Source organism: Myotis myotis, unplaced genomic scaffold, assembly GCF_014108235.1.
Source record: "Myotis myotis isolate mMyoMyo1 unplaced genomic scaffold, mMyoMyo1.p scaffold_m19_p_11, whole genome shotgun sequence".
NCBI lineage: Eukaryota > Metazoa > Chordata > Mammalia > Chiroptera > Vespertilionidae > Myotis > Myotis myotis.
In genome coordinates this window covers 21,413,640-21,433,890 of record NW_023416315.1, presented here as the reverse complement: position 1 = coordinate 21,433,890, position 20,251 = coordinate 21,413,640, and positions in this window count along the sequence as shown.

Below are 20,251 nucleotides of genomic sequence, written 5' to 3'. Positions count from 1 at the left end.
CTTACATAAAGATTTTTTTTTAAGAAAGATGTTTTTCTTTTAATAGGGAGCTTGTGATTTTTTTAAAAAATATATTTTATTGATTTTTTACAGAGAGGAAGGGAGAGGGATAGAGAGTTAGAAACATCGATGAGAGAGAAACATCGATCAGCTGCCTCCTGCACAGCCCCCACTGGGGATGTGGCCGCAAGCAAGGTCCATGCCCTTGACTGGAATCAAACCTGGGACCTTTCAGTCCACAGGCCGACGCTCTATCCACTGAGCCAAACCGGTTAGGGCAGGAGTTCGTGATTTTTACTTCGACTCCTGACTGCAGTGGGGATCCCAACCCAGGAAGGACTTCCCTGGACTCCGGCGTGTGAAGGAGACCTAACTTGCCCGCACTTCCTGGGTGCCAGGACCCTGCCAGGCGGTGAGGGCATCATCGCACCTGATCCTCACGACATCTGCGAGGGCTGCTCCATCCTTAGCCCCTTTCACAGAGAGGAGACAGGTTTCCGAGGAAAAGCGAGTCACCTAAGCTCACCTGGGCAGTGGGACTCTGCCACCTGATTTGCCTCAGGCTCTTTTAGGAGTTTTTCAAACAACAAAAACTCAAAAGGTGAAAATTCAAGATTCCAGTTCTTGACCTCCCCCTCCCCGCCAAAGTCCTGTTTTTTATCTCAGTGACACGGCCCTGAGATGGCAGGCCAAGATGGCACAGGGTGGAGGAGATCAAAAGCCTCTGGCTATGGTGGTACCGGGCACACGCAGGGAGAGGGCACTTCGGTCACCTTTTCCTCACCCTTCCTCTGGCTAAGCCTGTCCTCTGGCTAAGGAGATGCGTTGACGGGTGATCTGCCTGAGTGAGACACGCAGACTATGGCCGTGTTCAGGTGACCTCGGGCTGGCTAGGCCTGCTCCTGGCATCTGCTCTGGCTTGGGATGCCCGCTCCTCTCTATCCCCTGGTGCCCAGTGCTGAGTGTCTCCTCCCAGGGCAGGTCCTGCGTAGGCTCCTCTGGCTTCTTGCACCTTCTCCCAGCAGGGAGACCGCCAGCCCCGAGCTCATCAGTCTCTAACGAGGTCCCTCCCGGCTTTAACAAGAGCCCGTGCTGTCCAGGGGCTGCCTGGAGTCCTTACAAATCTTTGCTTTGAAATCCCCGGAGAGAAAGAAAGGTGCCCTCAACTTCTTGCCTCCTCACCTTTAAAGGAATCCCGCCAACATCTTTTCCAGCCCCCACTTTCCAAAACAGAAAATGTTCTTTGCAATCCCTCTAATTAACAGTGTGTTTTTATTTTTCAATATTTGGTGGTCGATTTAGTGTAAGGTCCTGGGGGAATTTCAACAACACGAATTAAACAGAAGCAGCTGGAAAGTGGGGAAGGTTTCAGCAGAGTTTCTTTTCTCTCTCTAATTGGCCGCAGCACAATCTGTAACAAGGTGAGTCTAATGCTGTTCTGCTGAGCGAGGGAGAAAGTTTCATTTTTATTATCCTTTCAAGAATATCTAGCAAATTGGCAGGGTTGGGTTTGTTCTCCTCCTCCCTCCCCCTAATATAATGAAAAGGAGAAAAAAAACCCATTTCTTTTCATTTCTGAGGCATCATCAAGTGTGGGGCTCAAAGGAAGACACAGATATGACCCTTTCATCAAGTCATTGCCTTGCTCCAGAGCCGGGGTGCGGGGACCCACTTTAACCCCCCAGCATGCAGTGGTGCCCCGTCCCCAGCCGGCCCAACGCCAGCCTGAGTCCACTCCCCTGGGCAGCCCACAGCACCTCTCCTCCAGCCACTCTGAGACACCCCCTTGCTTGGTTGGGCCAGTTGACCATCTACTTCAAACAAGCTATTGCCTTGATCTCTGGACCTGTCAATTACCTGCCTCAAGCCTCACCTCCATGAACCTTCCCAGATTAACACAAATGCATGAGACTACTCCATTCTGTGGACTCCATGCTCCCCTGCACTGCGGGGCATATTGTCCAGGAGTGACCACAGCAGCATGGACAACAAGCTTCAAGCTTCATAGACAGACTGCAAACTGCTAAAACTATTATTATATACTAGAGGCTCGATGCACAAAATTAGTGCAAGGGGCTCGGCCCTCGCTGCCTCGAGGCCCCACCCCCCACCCACTGGTCGTTCTGGAAGGTCCTTCTGGAAGGTTGTTCTGCTGCCCGGTCTAACTAGCATATTAGCTCTTTATTATATAGGATCCCCAGTAGTCTTATACCCGGTCAATTAAAAAGCAACTAGATATAGCTTTAACAAAAGGCAATCTGGTAATATGAATAAAAAACTTAATATTTTTGTAGGCCCTTTGACCCACCAATTATACCTATAGTTATATAGTCTCAGAGGAAAAATCATGTATAGAGGAAGGCACATTAGAAGTATTTATTGCTTCTAAACATTGGAAATAATCCAAATGTCCAACAATAAGAAAATGGCAGAATAAATTATAGAGCAGCTATAAATGGACTATTCTAAAGCCATTAAAAATGACATTATATAGTAACATTTAATGACAGGGATAGTTATTCAGATTATATTGTTAAGTTAAAAAAAACAGGCTTCAAATTAATGGTAAACGTTACTTTTAATTACCTCACTCTGGCACAGAAGAGTTAAAATAAGGAAATAGATAAGTTAGAAGGCCAGAGCTCCCTTGTTGGGCAATGGTCTCTTCTTGATGTTAGATGAAAAAATTTTTAATACGGATAAGCAAAGGAAAGGAAAAATTAACCAGATTGCTTCTATCCACATATAACCACACTTAGCATTTTGATGAGCCCCTCCTATCTTTTTATTGTGAGTGTACATTTATGCACAGGGGTGATTGCATGTCTCATATGTGTATACTTTTACTATTCTTACAGTCATTATCCTAGAGATTACAATACATCACTCTTTGATTGATAAATAAAAGTCTATTTTTTTGTATTTTTATCTACTTCTGATAATACAAAAACCTTAGGACTCTGATTTACCCTTCCCCACCCCATTCTGACCTTATGTAACAGTGTTGCCATGCATTTCAATTCTATACATATGTAAACTAGAGGCCTGGTGCACGAAACTTGTACATGGGTAGAGTCCCTAGGCCTGGCCAGCAATCAGGGCTGATCAGGGCCTTCTGGCTGCTGGCTGGGGCCTTCCTTCGTTTTGCACTGTCCCCTGGTGGTCAGTGCATGTCATAGCTAGCGAGCAAACTCCCAGTCTCCTGGTCGAACTCCCAAGGGGACAATTTGCATATTGGCCTTTTATATATATAGATTCCACAAAGCATTATCATAATCAATATTTGTGTTCCCTACATATTTACACTTTCCACTGTTCTTTATTCCTTTCTACACCTCTTATTTCCATCTGTGATCATTTTCCTTCTGTGGAAAAAAAACCAATCTCTAGTATTTCCTTTAGTATATATCTGCTGGTGAAAAACTCATCCATTTTTGGCTAAAAAAGTTTATATTTCACCTTTAGTCTCGAGGGATATTTTCTTTCTTTTTTTAAAAACAAAATAAATTTTATTGATTTTTTACAGAGAAGAAGAGAGAGGGATAGAGAGTTAGAAACATCGATGAGAGAGAAGCATGGATCAGCCGCCTCCTGCACACCCCCTACTGGGGATGTGCCTGCAACCAAGGTACATGCCCTTGACCAGAATCAAACCTGGGACCCTTCAGTCCCCAGGCTGACGCTCTATCCAGTGAGCCAAACAAGCTAGGGCTCAAAGGATATTTTCATTGAATATAAGATTCTATGTTGGCAGTGATTTTCTGTCAATTCTTTGAAGATGATTTTAATAGTTTTACTCTGATGTGCCTAGGTTTGTTTTTTCTTTTATTAGTCCTGATTGGAGTTTATAGTAATTCTTAATCTGTGGCATGATGTCTTTCATTGATTTTTGAAAATTCTCAGTTACTGTCTCTTCAAATATTGCTTCTGCCCAATTTATCTTCTCTACATTTGGGATTCTAATTAGAACTTCTCACAGACTCTCCTTTTCCTTTATCCTTTCTTCTGTATTTTTTATCATTCCAAGTATTTTTCATGACTTTTCAGTTCATTAATTTTCTATTTAGCTGTGTCTAATCTTCTACTAAAACCAATGAGTTCTTAATTTCCGGTCCTAAAATTTTTAGTTCTACAGTTTTCATTTGATTTTTCTATGTCAAAAATCTCAACTTTATACTTTATATCTTTGAAAATATGATTATTTAAAAATATTTTTTCAGACCTCCATTGTCTAGAATCTCTGTGTGTCATTTCTCTTGATTTTTATTTGTGTGTGTTTCCCCTTGTGTGCTGGTTTTTGATTGAGTGCCTGAAATTAGTTATTAAAAAAATAACATGCCCTAACTGGTTTGGCTCAGTGGATAGAGTGTTGGCCTGGGGACTAAAGGGTCCCAGGTTCGATTCCAGTCAAGGGCATGTACCTTGTTGTGGGCACATCCCCAGTGGGGAGTGTGCAGGAGGCAGCTGATCGATGTTTCTCATCGATGTTTCTAACTCTCTATCCCTTTCCCTTCCTCTCTGTAAAAAACCAATAAAATATATTTTAAAAAAATAACAGAAAAAACTTAAAGTTTAGGATGTTATCATCTGGAAGCAAAGATAAATCAAAGGACATTAGCAATCTTGGATCCCCTGGGTCCAGACTCAGAGATGGGAGGATTTGAAGCTGAGTTTCAGGCACCTTGAGAGTTCATTTACTTCTGGTTATCTTTGCCTCCAGGATACAGATATTAAGGGCTGTCAATCCCATTATGGAAGGCTTATCAGGATCCCTCACCTTGGGGAGCCTTAGACTCCCAGTTTTATCTCTCTTCACCTTGGGAAATCTTAGACTCTTAGTTTTATCTCTCCGTGTCCTGCTCAGCTTCTCGAACTTTCAACCACCTTTTCTGTAATTGGCAGAAGTGACCCTAAATGCCACAAAGTTTCTATCTTCTCCCAAATCTTAACCTGGTAATTCTTTTCTGCCTTATTAGTTCTTTAATGCCTTTAAGCAGATTTTTAAAAATGATCCTGTCCAATTTTTCTAATTGTCCTTAACAAGCAGATTGATCCAAATTTCTTACTCTGCCACCACTGAAAGCAGAAGCCTGTCACCCATCATGCAATTCAGTTTTTAAAGGCTTCCTATTTTTTTACCCTTGTCATTGGTTAATTGGTCACAGTCTGTTTCTTAATCGTTATTATTGAATTGGTTATTCTTTGTTCCTTTGAATCTCAAAATATTTACCAGTAAAAACTGCAGAAAAGTATTCTGCCTGGGATGATTTTAGTGGCAAATAATGGTTTAAGGATTATTCCTCCTGTGGTTCATCTACTGTTCCCCACTTTACTGGTCAGAAACTGATCCATGATATTGGTTGGTAAGTCAAGGCCCAAGATGAGATTGGCTTCCGATGTCTCCCTCAGTATAGACCACTCTGCCTCTTCCTCCCTGAGGTCTCGTTCTGACCAAGGGATGAAAGCCAGTCACAAGCAATTCTAATGCACTGGGGCTGGAGAAAAAGGAAAATACAGCCTTGGATTCCACACTCCAAATCCCTGGGAATCAAAGCTGAAGTAGCCACATGATAGTATTTTAATTTGCCTTTTGCCCACCTCTCACTTGCATTGGTGAGAGTTATAGCTATAGGCCTCCTTTCTGTCAGAAATTCACACAGTTTTGTTGCTGGTACTGAATTTCGTACCTACCAGAGAGAGAATCTAATGTTTCCTTCTCAAAGGTCAAGTCTATCACAGTTATTATTTTCCAGTTTGAGCTGATTTTAAGAACAGCCTTCACAAGGAAAGAGAACAAGGTGGCATTCTATAATGGTGCTTCCCTCGCTAGGGCTCCTGATGAACAGAAGGAGGTCAGGGGAGCAGGTGGGTGCAGTGGAGTCAAGGTCTTTGGGGGAGGAGCTTCATGCGCTCTGGCTGCTTAGGGAAGCGTGAGAAGCAGTGGTTTTCTGTGCCCCATAGAGAGATATTCAAAACTGACATGACCAAGGGCCTCTAAAGTTTCAGGATATGTAATATATTGAGGCAATCTTTTTTCTTTAACTTTTTAAAGAGCAGAACTCTGGGGTGTTAATAAATCTGTTCTCTGTCATCAATAAGTTCACTCATTTTGCTAAACGAATAGGTTCTGAATAATTTTTTTGACTCTGACAAGAAACTGTCAGGTTCCACCAGAAGGTAGTATGATGGAATTTGGTCATCATTCTAAACTCAGCAGGTATGTTTCTTACTGTGCAATTTCCAACAACCGTGCTTTCCATCGCTGCTGAAGTCTGCTGACGTTGTGGATGCATATTTTGCTATTGAAATTAGAAGGCTAACTCTTAATTGAATGCAAATGTTAGACATCATTTTCCTTGTACGCATTTTCCTGTGCTGACCAAGGCCCGTCAAACACATCCTCTCAAACACGAGCAAAGCCCCACCAGGGTAGAGGTAAGAGTGAGATGGGATGTGGAGGGAAGACAAGGGGTGCGTTACTGCCAATATGAAAGGCAACCTTGGATCTGGTTTAATGAAATAAAAAAGCACCAAATAAAACTGTCAGCTCTGAAAACATCCAGTAGAATGGACATTATTTTTAAGGGGGCCGGGGGGGGGGGGGGAGGCTCTGCCTCAGTGGTATTATCATCTGAGTTAAAACTTGGGCAATGGCTCTTTCGGTCCATTACAATTTGTGAGCATTTACTGCCTGAGATAGACTGGGAGCCTCACCAGGAGCTTTTAGTGCTTGGGGGTAGGGAGGTCACAGCTTCCCAAACTGCAAATTATTTTAGCGGATACTCTGGACAGAAGGGAGTGAAACGAGCTTGGAGGATTTTATCTTATTCTCTCTCTACCTGGTGTTTATCTGCATGGGACACTTGGGTGCTGTATGGGACACCTGGGTAAAGCAGGCTCTATACCAGCCCCATCCTTTACCTGCCTCGCCTGTTTAGTTGTATTCTTAGTGAACTTCAAAGCCTCTGTCAGTTTGCAACAGACATGAACACAACTCCCCATGATAAACACGAGTGCGTCGTGGGGGCTAACCACATCCCATGTAACCATTTTAACCTACTTCACTATTCAACCAACTTCTTGAATCAATCAACAACATAGTCTTTAAAACGATGCCAACTACCAACCAGACCACTCATATCGGGGACATAAGATAATTTTAAAGATGTCACATTGATCATGTCCTCTGAGTCTGAAACATACAGGCATTGACAGCACACAGGTTTTTATTGGGAGACAGCAGGACAAGATATTTGAAAACGGAACTCAGTCTTATTGAGTATCGTCCATGGGTCAGATGCTTTATATAGAAAACTCTTGCATCTCATTTAATTCTCTGATAGCTCTATGAATTGCTTCTCCATTTTACAGATAAGAGAACTAAGCTTCAGAAATGTTAGCATGCCAATTACTGGCAGTGCTGGTAGTTGAATATAAGCCTTCCATACTCCAGAGCTCCTATTCTTTTCCCTGTCCTGCTAGACCAGTGGTTCTCAACCTTCCTAATGCCGCGACCCTTTAATACAGTTCCTCATGTTGTGGTGACCCCCAACCATAAAATTATTTTCGTTGCTACTTCATAACTGTAATTTTGCTACTGTTATGAATCGTACTGTAAATATCTGACATGCAAAATGTATTTAGGTGACCCCTGTGAAAGGGTCGTTCGACCCCCAAAGGGGTCGCAACCCACAGGTTGAGAACTGCTGTGCTAGACACTGTGCCAGATAATGGCAGTTCTCTCTAATCATCTCCCCTCCCCCGCTCCCCACTTGTGTTCTCCTGGCTGCATGCAGTAGCTCTATTCTGCTTTCCAGGGCTCTGTTATGCTAGGGTCATATTCGGCTGCTTATATACAATCATTTGTATTCCCTCTCTAATAACCAGGAGGCCCAGAGGTGGCTAGAAGTAAGGATGGATGGATAGTTTGCACTGGCCAGGCCAGGCTTCACTGACAATTTAACAGATGCGGGAACACGCAGGGGTTCCCGGAGTTCTGTGATAGCTCTTCCCATATTTCTTCCACTTTCAAAGCCAAACCTCTCACCAGCTGACTCCACCTGGCCAAGCCCGGCTGCAAAGAGCCTGATAAGGAGACCCAGGCACAGAAAAGGAACCAAATCACTGGCCGATACTATAAACAAGCTAAGCCAAGTGAGTACACTTGTAAATGTGTCTCTGTGTTCAGTTATAAAAAATAAGTTCTATCAGTTTTTAAGACAGATTCCAGAAATGAAATGATTGAGTTTACTATGTGGCAGATACTGAGCCAGGCACTAAACATGCATCTTTGTGAAGTCTTCCAACTCCCCTGTGAGGTGGGTGCTGAGACCATCCCCAGGTTAAGGTGAGAAAACTGAGGCCAAGAGAGGCTGTCTCTTGCGCAAGGCCACGCACACTGGGACGTGGTAAAGTGGGCTTGGAACTCGGGCCTGACGGCTTCCTGGCCCAACTCTACTGACTCAGTGTTGCGTGTTCAAATGCAGGAGGCAAGTGGAGAGTGAAGGATGGCTTTCAGCATGATTTTCAAAAGTCTGGTTACAAATTTATAGAATAAAGTTGGTTTTCAAACCTATCTCACTCATCTCTATTACCCCAGGCTAACAAGATGAAGCGAGGCTTCTGCTTCCCGCTACAGCGGGTTTCTATGTTCCTGCAGCTTGGTTGGCACAAGCAGTGTCTCGATGCACCAGGCTGGGACTCTGGCGGATCTTTCCTGGCAGCGTTCTGATACAGCCAGGAGACGGGGACGTGTGCTGACACCGACTACAGGCCAGAGCCTGCGCTAGCAGCTTTCCACGTGGAACTGGCTGTTTAGAGGGTCTCTTCCTGATGCCCTGAACTTGGCCCTGGGGCCCACAACAACGGGCGCCAAGTGCTCTTTGTTTCTAACTCAGGAAAACTCAGGAAAGCTTCCGTACATTGGAGTTGGGCACCACCCTCATAGCCACTCCAGGCTCCCTAAGGGTGGCAAACTGCCTCACCACGAAAGTCCCCTTCCCTCCATCCTCTCCTGCTCTGGGGCCCATGGAAGTGGAGCGCATGGGAGCTCTGGCTCTGTTCCTGGTGAGCTAACAAAGAGGGGGGGCGGTGTCAAAAGTATCCTATATAATAAAAGGGAAACATGCAATTTAGCTGTCCCTCCACTATGCTCAAGCCACACCCACCAGCCAATCAGGAGTGAGTATGCAAATTAACCCAACTAAGATGGCAGCAGCCATGGAGCTGGAGTGAGCAAGAGGCTTGGGTTGCCCCCAGCGATGGAGGAAGCCAAGCTTCCCGCCTGCCCTGGCCAGACCTGGACTCTGCTCAAGGCTACAAAGTTTCAATAATAGAAGATAAATAAATCCCAGATACCTGCTTCCAGCCTGCCGTGGCCTCCGCTCAAGCCTACAAAGTTTCAATTATAGAAGATAAATAAATCCCAGAAAAAAAAAGAAAAATAGGAGAGGCTGGGAGCTTGGGTCGCTGGGGGGCATGGCCAGCCTGAAAATGGCCCTCAGCCCCTCACCCAGGCTGGCCATGCCCCATGAGGTGAGGGTGCCCGTCAGGGGGGCTTGGACAACCTGTAAACAGCCATCAGCCCCTCACCTAGGCTGGGCAGGCACCCCATTAGGGACCCCTACCCTAAAGGGGGTGTGGTCAGCCTGAAAACACCCTCAACCCCTCACCCAGGCTGGCCAGGCACCCCAGCAGGACCCCCACCCTGATCCGGGACACCCTTCAGGGCAAACCAGCCGGCCCCCACCCATGCACCAGGCTTCTATCCTATATAATAAAAGGTAATATGCAAATTGACCCTAATCCAGAATGACTGGGAATGACTGGTCGCTATGACACACACTGACCACCAGGAGGCTCAATGCAGGAGCTGCCCTCTGGTGGTCAGTGTGCTCCCACATGGGGGAGCTCTGCTTAGCCACATGACAGTCTGATGGCTGCCAGCACAGCGGTGGTGGCCTCTCCCGCCTCCTCAGCAGCACTAAGGATGTCTGCCAGCTTAGGCCCAATCCCCCAGGGAGCGGGCCTAAGCTAGCAGGTGGACATCCCCTGAGGGGTCCCAGGCTGCAAGAGTGCACAGGCCGGGCTGAGGGACCCCCCCAAGTGCACAAATTTTTGTGCACCAGGCCTCTAGTTACTAATAAAAATTGAGGGTGCTTATAAGAAAAACTGGTATCTCATTCATTCATGTATTCTTTTGTTCATGTATTTATTCATTCATTTTCCCAACAAGCACAGTATTTAGTGAGTCTTCACTGTGCTAGGTGCTTGGGATACATCAGGGATAAAACAATGGTCCTCGCCTGCATGGAGCTCCCATTTAACTGTGTTCTTAGGCAGTGGCCTTGCTGACCGGCCTCATGCCGGCCCGACTGGGAAGAAGTGAACTAGAGAGATGTTTATGGAAAGAGAGGGAAGAGGGAGAACATCCCAGATTCTCACTGTTGTGTGTCGAAGATGCAGGTGCTACCACGTGTCAAGAGGCCTTCTGAGAGGCAGGGTGCTGCCCCCTTGTCACTGCTCATCTAGAAGGCTCCTCCTGCCTGGAAGAGGCTGCCAGGTTCCCTTGAGAGAGACAGAATTCACGTGACCGAGCTCGCCTAAGGAGTGCAGGTGTCCTACTTGGCCTCAAATGGATTTTACTGAAAGCCTCTTCCTAGCAGTCTTCACAAGCGGCCAACCGCGCAAGTCTCCTCTTCCTCCTCAGCCTAATCAAATCCATTTGGAGGCACAGAGGGCATGGCCTCCCCTTACACCCACATCCATCTGGATTACCCAGACAGGCCCTGGGGTCCTGCCCAAGTCACGGTGAGACTGTCCCAGCCTCTCCTCTAACACTTATCAGAGCTGGACCACTTTTGGGGGTGGAATCTATCCCAGGTGACGTTTACAGGAGTGTGCTGAGCTGATCTCGTGTCCAGGAAGCAGGGTAAGGCTGAGGACCTTGGCCTTGACAAGGCAGGGTGCAAAGGCTGAAGGTTGTTACTTAAATCCAAGTTCCCAATCAGGCAACTCAGTGTCACCAGTGTTGACAGTACTTAAGAACATCTCTCACAGGCAGAACGAGGCTGCTGTGAGCCAGAGACACAGACCACTGTCCACCATCAACTCCCTGCACCTTCCAAAGGTCGGGGTGGAAAACTTCCGATATCATTTCATGTCATGTAGGGGCTGTTTATTTTCAAAGTTACCCTGTGTCTTGCTCTCCAGTTGTTATCTATCCATTAAGCAATCAGACTAAGCAAAGGTTTTCTTTTGACATTTTCTTCACTCTGAAATTTAAGGAGAGATTACTGACGGCAAAGAGACGGCTGATGGTTCTGAAAATCAGAAATAAGAGTGCGATTACGCGGACCAGAGCCGAGTGTCTTCCCTCTCTGGAAATAATGGTCTTGCCATCTCTCAAGCAAATGGCTGCTAACTAGGAGAAATTTCAGAACCTCTCCTGAAATTGGCCCAGTTCCCCTCCTCTACCATTCCCATCTCTCTGCAATGGAAGGCCTTGGAAGGTAGGTTCCCTCAGGGCAGGGCTTCTGTCTGCCTCAAGCACCAAGGGATGCTGGCCCTGGAACACACACACTCACTCACACACACACACACACACACACACACACAGCCAGCTCCAAGGAGGTCCTCCATAAACATATGTGGATAAATATTTGTGGTCAGAATCTGCAATCTCTATTACCTTTTCCATGATGATTTGAAATAATCCTCCTTTCTCTCTCAAATAACAGAAGGGAGAAAAACCTTTTTTCACATAATTCTTAACTCAGAACCTATTTCCTTCATTACATCCTTCACCATTTAGAGCAAAAGAAGCCTTAGGTCATCATTTCCCCATTAGCTGAGGACAGCCAGGGTTCACTTTATATGAATATTCTTTCCCTTCCCCACAAAGTAATTACCTAAGATTTCTAGCTAGAAGAAAAAAATGGTATAATTTCCAACCTGGAAACGGCATTGCTCATTAAGGTTGAAAAAGTGACTGGGGCTTGCTGAATCCTATGCAAATCAGTCCTGATGAGCCCTTAACTAATCTGTTTACAAACCAGACCTGCTAGACAGGCCTCAGTGATTTTCTATCAAAGCAAAGCATTGCTCTTTAATGGGCATCTGGCTGTCCCTGAACGGGTAGTTTAAGCAAAGACCCTTTCCTTCAAAGCAAGATCAAAGGCTTTATTAGTCCTCAATGAGTGCATTATTTCCACTTACTACCTTCTTGTTTGCAATTTGTGTTTATTAACAGCACTGTCTCAGGTTTGCTTTGTGACTTACTAGTTTCTGAAAACAGGATGGCAGTTTTATGGAGCATAGTATACATTTGCGGAGATTATGTGGCCTATAATACATAGAATGGCCCATCAGATAGGACATTAGGCAAAGAAAATTCTCTGCAAAGATGACAATACCTGACCGTGCAGAATTCCTTTATGATTTCTGTTGCTTTTTAAAGAGGAAAGCATCTGGTACACCAGGGCTCACACAAGAAAAGATTCCCTCACTCCGCAGAGCTGGAGATGAGATAACTGATGGAGGGAAGTTTCTTTGAAGCTTACATTTTATTTCTTCTGAAGAGATCAAGTATGTAGAGCAATACCCTGATGCGGGATGCCGCCGGTACTGGTCCAGGAGAAGCACCACCAGGTATTGTCAGAAGAGAGCAGACAGATCGTTTTAAAAAAAAAAAAAAAAAAAAATAGAAACAAGAATTGCAGCATGTGACTAATACCGCTGAATTCTTCCAGAGTCCTCCAGCCATAGTCTCCAGGGGGCCTGGTCCTAACACAGAGATTAGAGCCCTACCCTTCACTCCCACCGCCAATTTATCTTAGGAGGATGAAGCTGCCAAGAAAACGGCATCTGTTAAGATTTGTGGTGACACAGGTATACAAGCCGGAGGGTGTCACTGACCTATAAAAGGAGCCAGACTAAACCGCCGTGAGTGCAGTGCAAGGCGGGGAACATGCAACCTCGGGAGGGGTAGCTTTTAATGTCCCTGGTTGGACCTGCCAGCAATTAAATGGGATGGCTAGGAAAGGCCATCATCAGGGATCAAGCCACTGTTCAAAGTCATATCGGTTTTTTAATAGTGCACTGGGTTTCCTGACGCTGACACAAGCATAAATTCACAGGGATACAAACACACTTGTCAGAACCCCACAGGGAGACCCCTACCAACCCCAAGTGAATCGGGCTGAGAGTGGTAAGCCAGACGACAGGGAAACTACACCCACCGTAAATCTTCTAAGTCCCTTTCTGCTTATCACCGTCTAAGTGTCCTTGATGGCTCAGTTCTGCCACTGCAACTTTGAAAAAAAAACACCAAACAGATGATATGTATTAAGCACCAAGTCATCAAAAAAACCCCACTGCCCACATAAACAGTATCAAAGTGATGTGAGAGAGGCTGCAGAAAGAGGACATTCGGACCACAAAGTCTAAGCTCAAAAAAATTCTAACCTGGAGACATCAGGACTCCTAGAACTTGGGAGAAAATGGTTCCGAACATCAGGTCTGTAACTACATAATAAAACGTGTCCTCAATGAACATTCGCACAGTCTCCATAATATGGCAGTTGAGGCCCAGAATACAGACTCTTTATCTTTCATGCTAGTGTCGTGTGTCTCTTGACTGGCTGGTTCACGTTAACTGTTTGTATCTGCTTTGTCTGAAATAGGAACTTTTCATCGCTGAGACAAAGGGTCAATTCTAGGCAAAAGGAAAGGCCAAATAAATGAGTTAGGAGCTAGCTAGTAGAGCATACTACATTAGCACAAATAAGCTATCAGGTCTCTGTGGTCATCTTGGCTCATTAAAGAGACAAAACTAAACCAAGCAAGGAGAATGAATCATGTTTGGCACTTACAGAGAGCAGGTCTGGGGTCAGGGTTAAGGTCATTAAGAGGTGGAGAGAGGCAGGGATTAAAGCTACACTCACTCTTAGGGTCTTTGAGATTGGAACGCTAAGGGGAAATTTCTGGAAAAGGCCTCAAATAGTCCTTTTCCATAGAGTTACCATGGAATATTTCAAATTCTATCCACACAGGGAATGAAAACTAAGTTCAACTGGCATAAAACAAATGTAAAATCATGAACTTGATGCCATGTGAAGGCTGCTCAGAGGGGCTGGAAAAACTCCATCTGGAAGCAAATTAACTCTTTCAGGTCACAAGGCTGTCTCCTAACAGTGTCAGGGGAGTAATTCACTTCCAAACGGCCCGTTCATTTTTATAAGGAGAACTGGTAACAATTATGCCCAATTTCATAGGACTTAAAGGGAAACTAATGGAAGACTTTTTATTTCTCTGAATGTGACAACATCAATGAGGAGTTTTCTGTGCTCAGATCCTGTTTGGTACTGAAACAATATTTGTTCTAACCTCCAATAATCCCAACTCGAAAGCATTTTAGGCATTTATCATTTTTAATGACTGCGGCAAATGCCAGAATTTGTCCTTTTGAAGATAAAATGCTACATTCAAAAAAGTCATGGGATTTGCATATACAGCCAAGGCTGAGAAACACACCCCAAACCTGCCCTTTGATTTTATGAGTCTGGCTGTGAGGAAGGTTTCCACAGTCGCTCATTCTGCCAATGTCATTATTTTACCGCGCAGCCTGCCAAAATGCAGCCCGTAGCTAAGCTTGTGTGTCAGGTTTATTCAAGTGGCTCATTCTAGATGAGCCCTCTTGCCATCTCTTTACCCGACATGACGGACTATCATTAATAAAAACGTATTGATCCCTGAATCTGTTCCCGGCTATAAAAAAAAAAACCACACAACACCCTAATAAATGAGATGGCTATATGAGCAATAAATAATACCTAACCAGAGAGAGTCCAAAAACTGTCAGGAGCGCATGCTTCACGTTTTCTTAAACCCTTAACTAAGAGGAAGCAGAATTTCAGAGCTAAAATAAACCTTGGAGGTCAGCGCAATGCTCTCATTTTAAAGAGAAGGAAAGTGACCCACGATCCTGCACAGGCAAGTGCTGACGGAGGGCTAGACCAGCTCGCCTGCCTCCCAGGCAGGGATGGTTCTGGTAAGCAGGCCACTCGGAACCCTCCCTGCAGGCTGGCTGCAAAGTGCTTCTGCTTTCCTGTATTTTCCTATTAACATTCCGAAAGAGTCAAATTCTCTGCATAAAGAAGCCTGCATCCTTTTTAGGTATTCTTGAATTATTAAATGATGAAAACAATTACACAGTAAAAGGTCATCTGCAATCTCTCTGTCGCCAATGAGAGACACTTCCTTGTGCGCATGGCGGAGATGGACATGCTAGTTTATGGGTCTGACACCTTGCATGGCACGTTACAAATCCCCATGATGTCCTTAAGCTCCCTCTCCAATTGAGCTGAAAGATGGTTAAAAACCCCACTTGGGCAGCCGACTTCCCATTGGCTGGCCATCTGAGAATGCTCCAGGGTACAGTTACTGCTGGTAGTCACGGTGCTGTATTCCTGAGCAGCGGGCTTCTCACAGCCGCCTGGGGAGAATGTATGCACATGGGTAATGCTGCTCAGATCTGCCTTTCTCCCCCACGGCCTGCAGGAAGTGGACAGATCACACACATTTCTGATTGCTTAGCATAAAAGTCAAGTTCAAAACCCTGCAATGAAAAAGATGGCTAAGGAGGAGGCCCCGACCAATGTGGGGTTCACCTACATTTGGGCTCAGCTGTGGCTGCACATAAGCACCATCATCATGACGTCAGATCAGTAGGACAGCAGGAGAATCTCTCAAACACCTAACTTCAAGGAATCCCTCGAAGAAATCAAACCTGTGTTATTCTGAGATTCATCTTACACCTCAAGGTCTATGTCGCAGGGTATGAAAGACTGCATTTGGAATTGCTGTGCCCGGTTAAGGGAAATTTGTGCATGCTTATTTGCATGCAAGGTGAAGTTTGAAGTACATAAATGAGACAAAGGCTTACTACCAAAATTGCCTATTTTTCCCCATGAGTTTCTTCAGGCAAACAGCATAAGCTAACCCTTTGACTAAGAAAACTTTGTAAAAGACCCACCTCCTGCCAGACTTCTTGGGCAGCTGTGTATCGTAACTCAGAGTAAAAGAAACTGGATCTGCCAAGGAAGAATCTTTGAGAAACGAGTTTAGGCCACTAGTACGTCATCTACCATAACCCAATGTCCTAGCTCCCAACCCCTCATTCACACCTTGATGGAGCTCTTGCTCAATGCCAGGTGCTGTCAGAGCTCACTGTCTGGTGTGGCAGACAAGATGGACAGACTAGCAAATACAATGTAATAGGATAGTCCCATGACATAAGACACAACCAGGAGCTATAGGGACAGAGGGGCAATGACTCAGCCTGAGGTGGCTGAGGAAGGCCTTATAGAGGATACAGTGCCTGAGCTGGTCAGCCAGGAGAGGCGAAGGCCATTTCAGGTGAAGGAAGCGGCATGTGCAAAGGTCCTAAGGTGTGAGAAGCAGGGCATGCCTGGGAAATGACCAGTGCTGGTGAAGTAAAGTGGGAACAGACCACAAAGGCCCTGAACAGCATGCTGAGGAGTTCAGACTGCATCCGAGGCTCCGGTTTTGTGCAGGGGAATGACGGGGTTTAGATTTCGGTCTTAGAAGGACCTCTCACACTGATGTGAAGGATGAATTGAGGAGGAACCAAATCAGTGGCTAAGCAGCAGCTGCGAATCTATTGAGACCAAGATGAGTGGGTGCCCACAGCTGTGAGGCTGGGGGAGGGAGAGAATGGGAAGTGAGTGTAAATGGGCACTAGGGATTTTTCACGGTGAAGGCAATGCTCTCAAATTGGATTGTGGTGATGACGCCTCTCCTGGCTGACCAGCTCAGGCACCATATCCTCTGTAAATTTACTGAAAGTCACTGAGTTGTACATTTCACACGAGCACATTTTATTGTATGTAAATTATATCTCACTGAAGCACTTAGAAATAAAAGAGAAGCAACTGTAGACTGAAGTATCCTAGACAAGAATGGATGAGGGCATGAGGAAGGTGCTAGAGATTTAGAATTTGCTATGAAGAATGGATGGAGAAGGAGGAGTAGTCAGGGAGGGTTTCTGGGAACCTGGAAGGGACAGGGACCAGGAGAAGCAGGTCTGCCTGGGAGGATGGGGAGCTTAAGGTTCTGATATGCCAAGTTGGAGGTACCTGTGGACCCCACACCTGGGCAGGGTTTATCAAACTGCATCATAGACACAGGGGGCCGATAATTCTCCTCGGGGGCTGTCCTGAGCACTGTTAAGATGCTTAGCAGCATCCTGGGCCTCTACCCGCTATATGCCAATAGTATCCCCCACCCCCAGTATAACAAAAAAAACTGTCTCCAGACATAGTTTGTCCTATGTCCCATGGGGGCAAAACTGTCCCAGCTGAGAAGCACTCACCAAGAGAGAAAGATCTTATCTCATTATTTCCCCCCTTATTTTTCAGAGATATAATTCATATACCACAAAACTCACCTCTTAAAAGTGTACAATTCAGCTGTGCCCTCGGCGGTCCCGGATCTGTCTCTTGCTTCAACAGTGTTTGGACGGAACAGACCCAGGGACATCCCTTCTTCCAGCCTCCAGCCACCCTCCTGCATCTTATCCAGTCACCACCTTCAGAACCACCTCCAGAACCAGCCAACACACCGTTTTGTGTTGTGGTTTTTTCTACCTTAACTCCTTATTGCCGTAAACCTTGAGCTCCCAAATTCGTCAGGATTATTCCAAGGTAGAGTCAACCACTTGGCCAACCTGCATCTACAGGCCTCCCACACCTACCTCTCTCTGGGCTTCTATTTCAACTGCAACTATGTGGCTCTCGAGGGCATGGGCCACCTCTTCCAAGAGTTGGCGGAGAAGAAGCGCGAGGGCACTAGGAGTCTCCTAAAGTTGCAAAACAAGCGCGGTGGCTGCGTTCTCTTCCAGGATGTGCTGAAGCCTCCCCAGGACGAGTGGGCAAAACTCAGGACACCATGGAGGCCGCCCTGGCCTGGGAGAGGAACCTGAACCAGGCCCTTGTGGAGCTGCAGGCCCCGGGTTCTACCTGGGCAGACCCTCATCTCTGTGACTTCCTGGAGAACCACTTCCTGGATGAGCAGGTGAAACTCATTAAGAAGATGGGCAACACCTGACTCCCCTCTGCAGGCTGCCGGCCCTCAGGCTGGCCGAGGAGTATCTCCTGGAAAGGCTCACCCCAAGCACGACTAGGAGTCTTTGGAGCCCAGAGGCCTTTGAGAGGCCCCTCTGCACTCTCTGGTGCCTGGCTTTTATCTGAGCCTCTCCCTGCAACAACCAGCCATTCTTTTAACCACCCTGAAGCTTTCTCCCATGCATTGGACCAAATACAACAATAAAGCTTTTTGCAGCAAAAAATAAAAAATGAAATAAAAGTGTACAATTCACTGGCCTTCAATACACTCACAAAGCTGCGTGGCCATTATCACTATCAAATTCCAGAACATTTTCATCACCCCAAAAGGAAACTTTATACCTATCAGCACTCACTCCCACTTCCCTCTACCCCTCTGGTCCCTGGAAAGCAATCATGACTTTGTCTCTATGGATTGCCTATTCCTGACATTTCACACAGAATCACACAGTATGTGGCCTTTTGGGTCTGGCTTCTTTCACTTAGTTTGTTTTCAAGGTTCATCCATGTTGAGCATGATCAGTGCTTCATTCCTTTCATGGCCAGTCTTCCGCTGTGTGGATACATCGGTCTGTTTATGTCATCATCAGTTGAGAGACATCTGGATTGATTCCACTTTTTGGCTATTATGAATAACCCTGCTATGAACCGTCATGCACAAGTTTCTGTGCAGACATTTCATTTTTCCTGAGTATACAGCTAAGAGCGGAATTGCTGGATCATGGGGTAACTATGTTTACCCTTTCGAGGAACTGCCAAACAACTTTTCAAAGCGGCTGCACTGTTTTATATTCCCCAGCAGCATTGTACAAGGGCTTTAACTTCTCCACGTGCTGAACAACACTTGGAATTGTCCTTCACTCATATTTTTTTGTTTCAAGTTTCCAAGCAAGCATTTAATATTAGGCTACATTGTTTATGACTACTTTAATGATGAAAAAACTAATGGTCAGAGAAGGGTGACAAACAGGTCATGCTTAGAGGTTAGTAAAGTCCTTTCCAGCATTATTATTTACTAGTGGCCCAGTGCACAAAATTCGTGCAAAGGGGGGGTGTGTCCCTCAGCCTGGCCTGCACCTTCTCCAATCTGGGACCCCTCGGGGGATATCCGACTGCCAGTTTAGGCCCGATCACAACCGGCAGTCTGACATCCCTCTCACAGTCCAGGACTGCTGGCTACTAACTGCTCACCTGCCTGCCTGCCTGATTGCCCCTAACCACTCTGCCTGCCGGCCTAATTGCCCCCAACTGCCCCCCCCTTCCAGCCTGATCACCCCAACTGCCCCCCTTCCAGCCTGATCACCCCCAATGGCCACCCCATGGCCTGCTTGCCCCCAACAGCCCCCCCTGCCAGCCTGCTCACCCCCAACTTCCCTCCCCTGCCAGCCTGATTGCCCCTAACCGCCTTTGCCTCAGCCCCGCCACCATGGCTTTGTCTGGAAGGACATCCGGAAAGTCTCCCAGTCTAATTAGCATATTACCCTTTTATTAGTATAGATTATTCTATGTTGCAAAACTATGATTAACTCCAACGCTGCTAATGGCAGTCTGACACATGGCCTGTGTGTGCTGGTTTTAGTTTTCAGAGAATCCCCCTCGCTTGCACTCTTCCCTGCTCAACCATTCAAAGACATCAACTACTTGGCAAGTGTCCTCTCTCGTTTGTGCACCATTATTTTTCCCTCTTTATTTAATCATTGCACTTCCACCAGCACAACCCATAGTCTCATCTTAAAAACCCAGAAAACTTCCCTTGACCCCATATTCCCTGCCAGTTATCTATCCTGCTTGTCTGTTTCTTTTACAGCAGAACTCCTTGAGTTGTCTCTCCTCATCACTTCCAATTTCTCTCCTCCCATTTTCAGTCCCATTCCCAACACTCCATCCAAATACTTGTCAGGGTCACCAATGGCTTTTATTTTGCCAAATCCGAATGATTCATTCTCAACCCTTCATTATTCATGTACCAGGAGCTTTTGATACAAAGAATCATTCCCTCCTTAAAACACTATCTTCATTTGGCTTCAGGGACGCCACTCCCATTTTTTCCCTGCCTGACCTGGTCACTCCTCCTCAGGGCCCCTTGCCAGTTCCGCCTCATTTTCTCA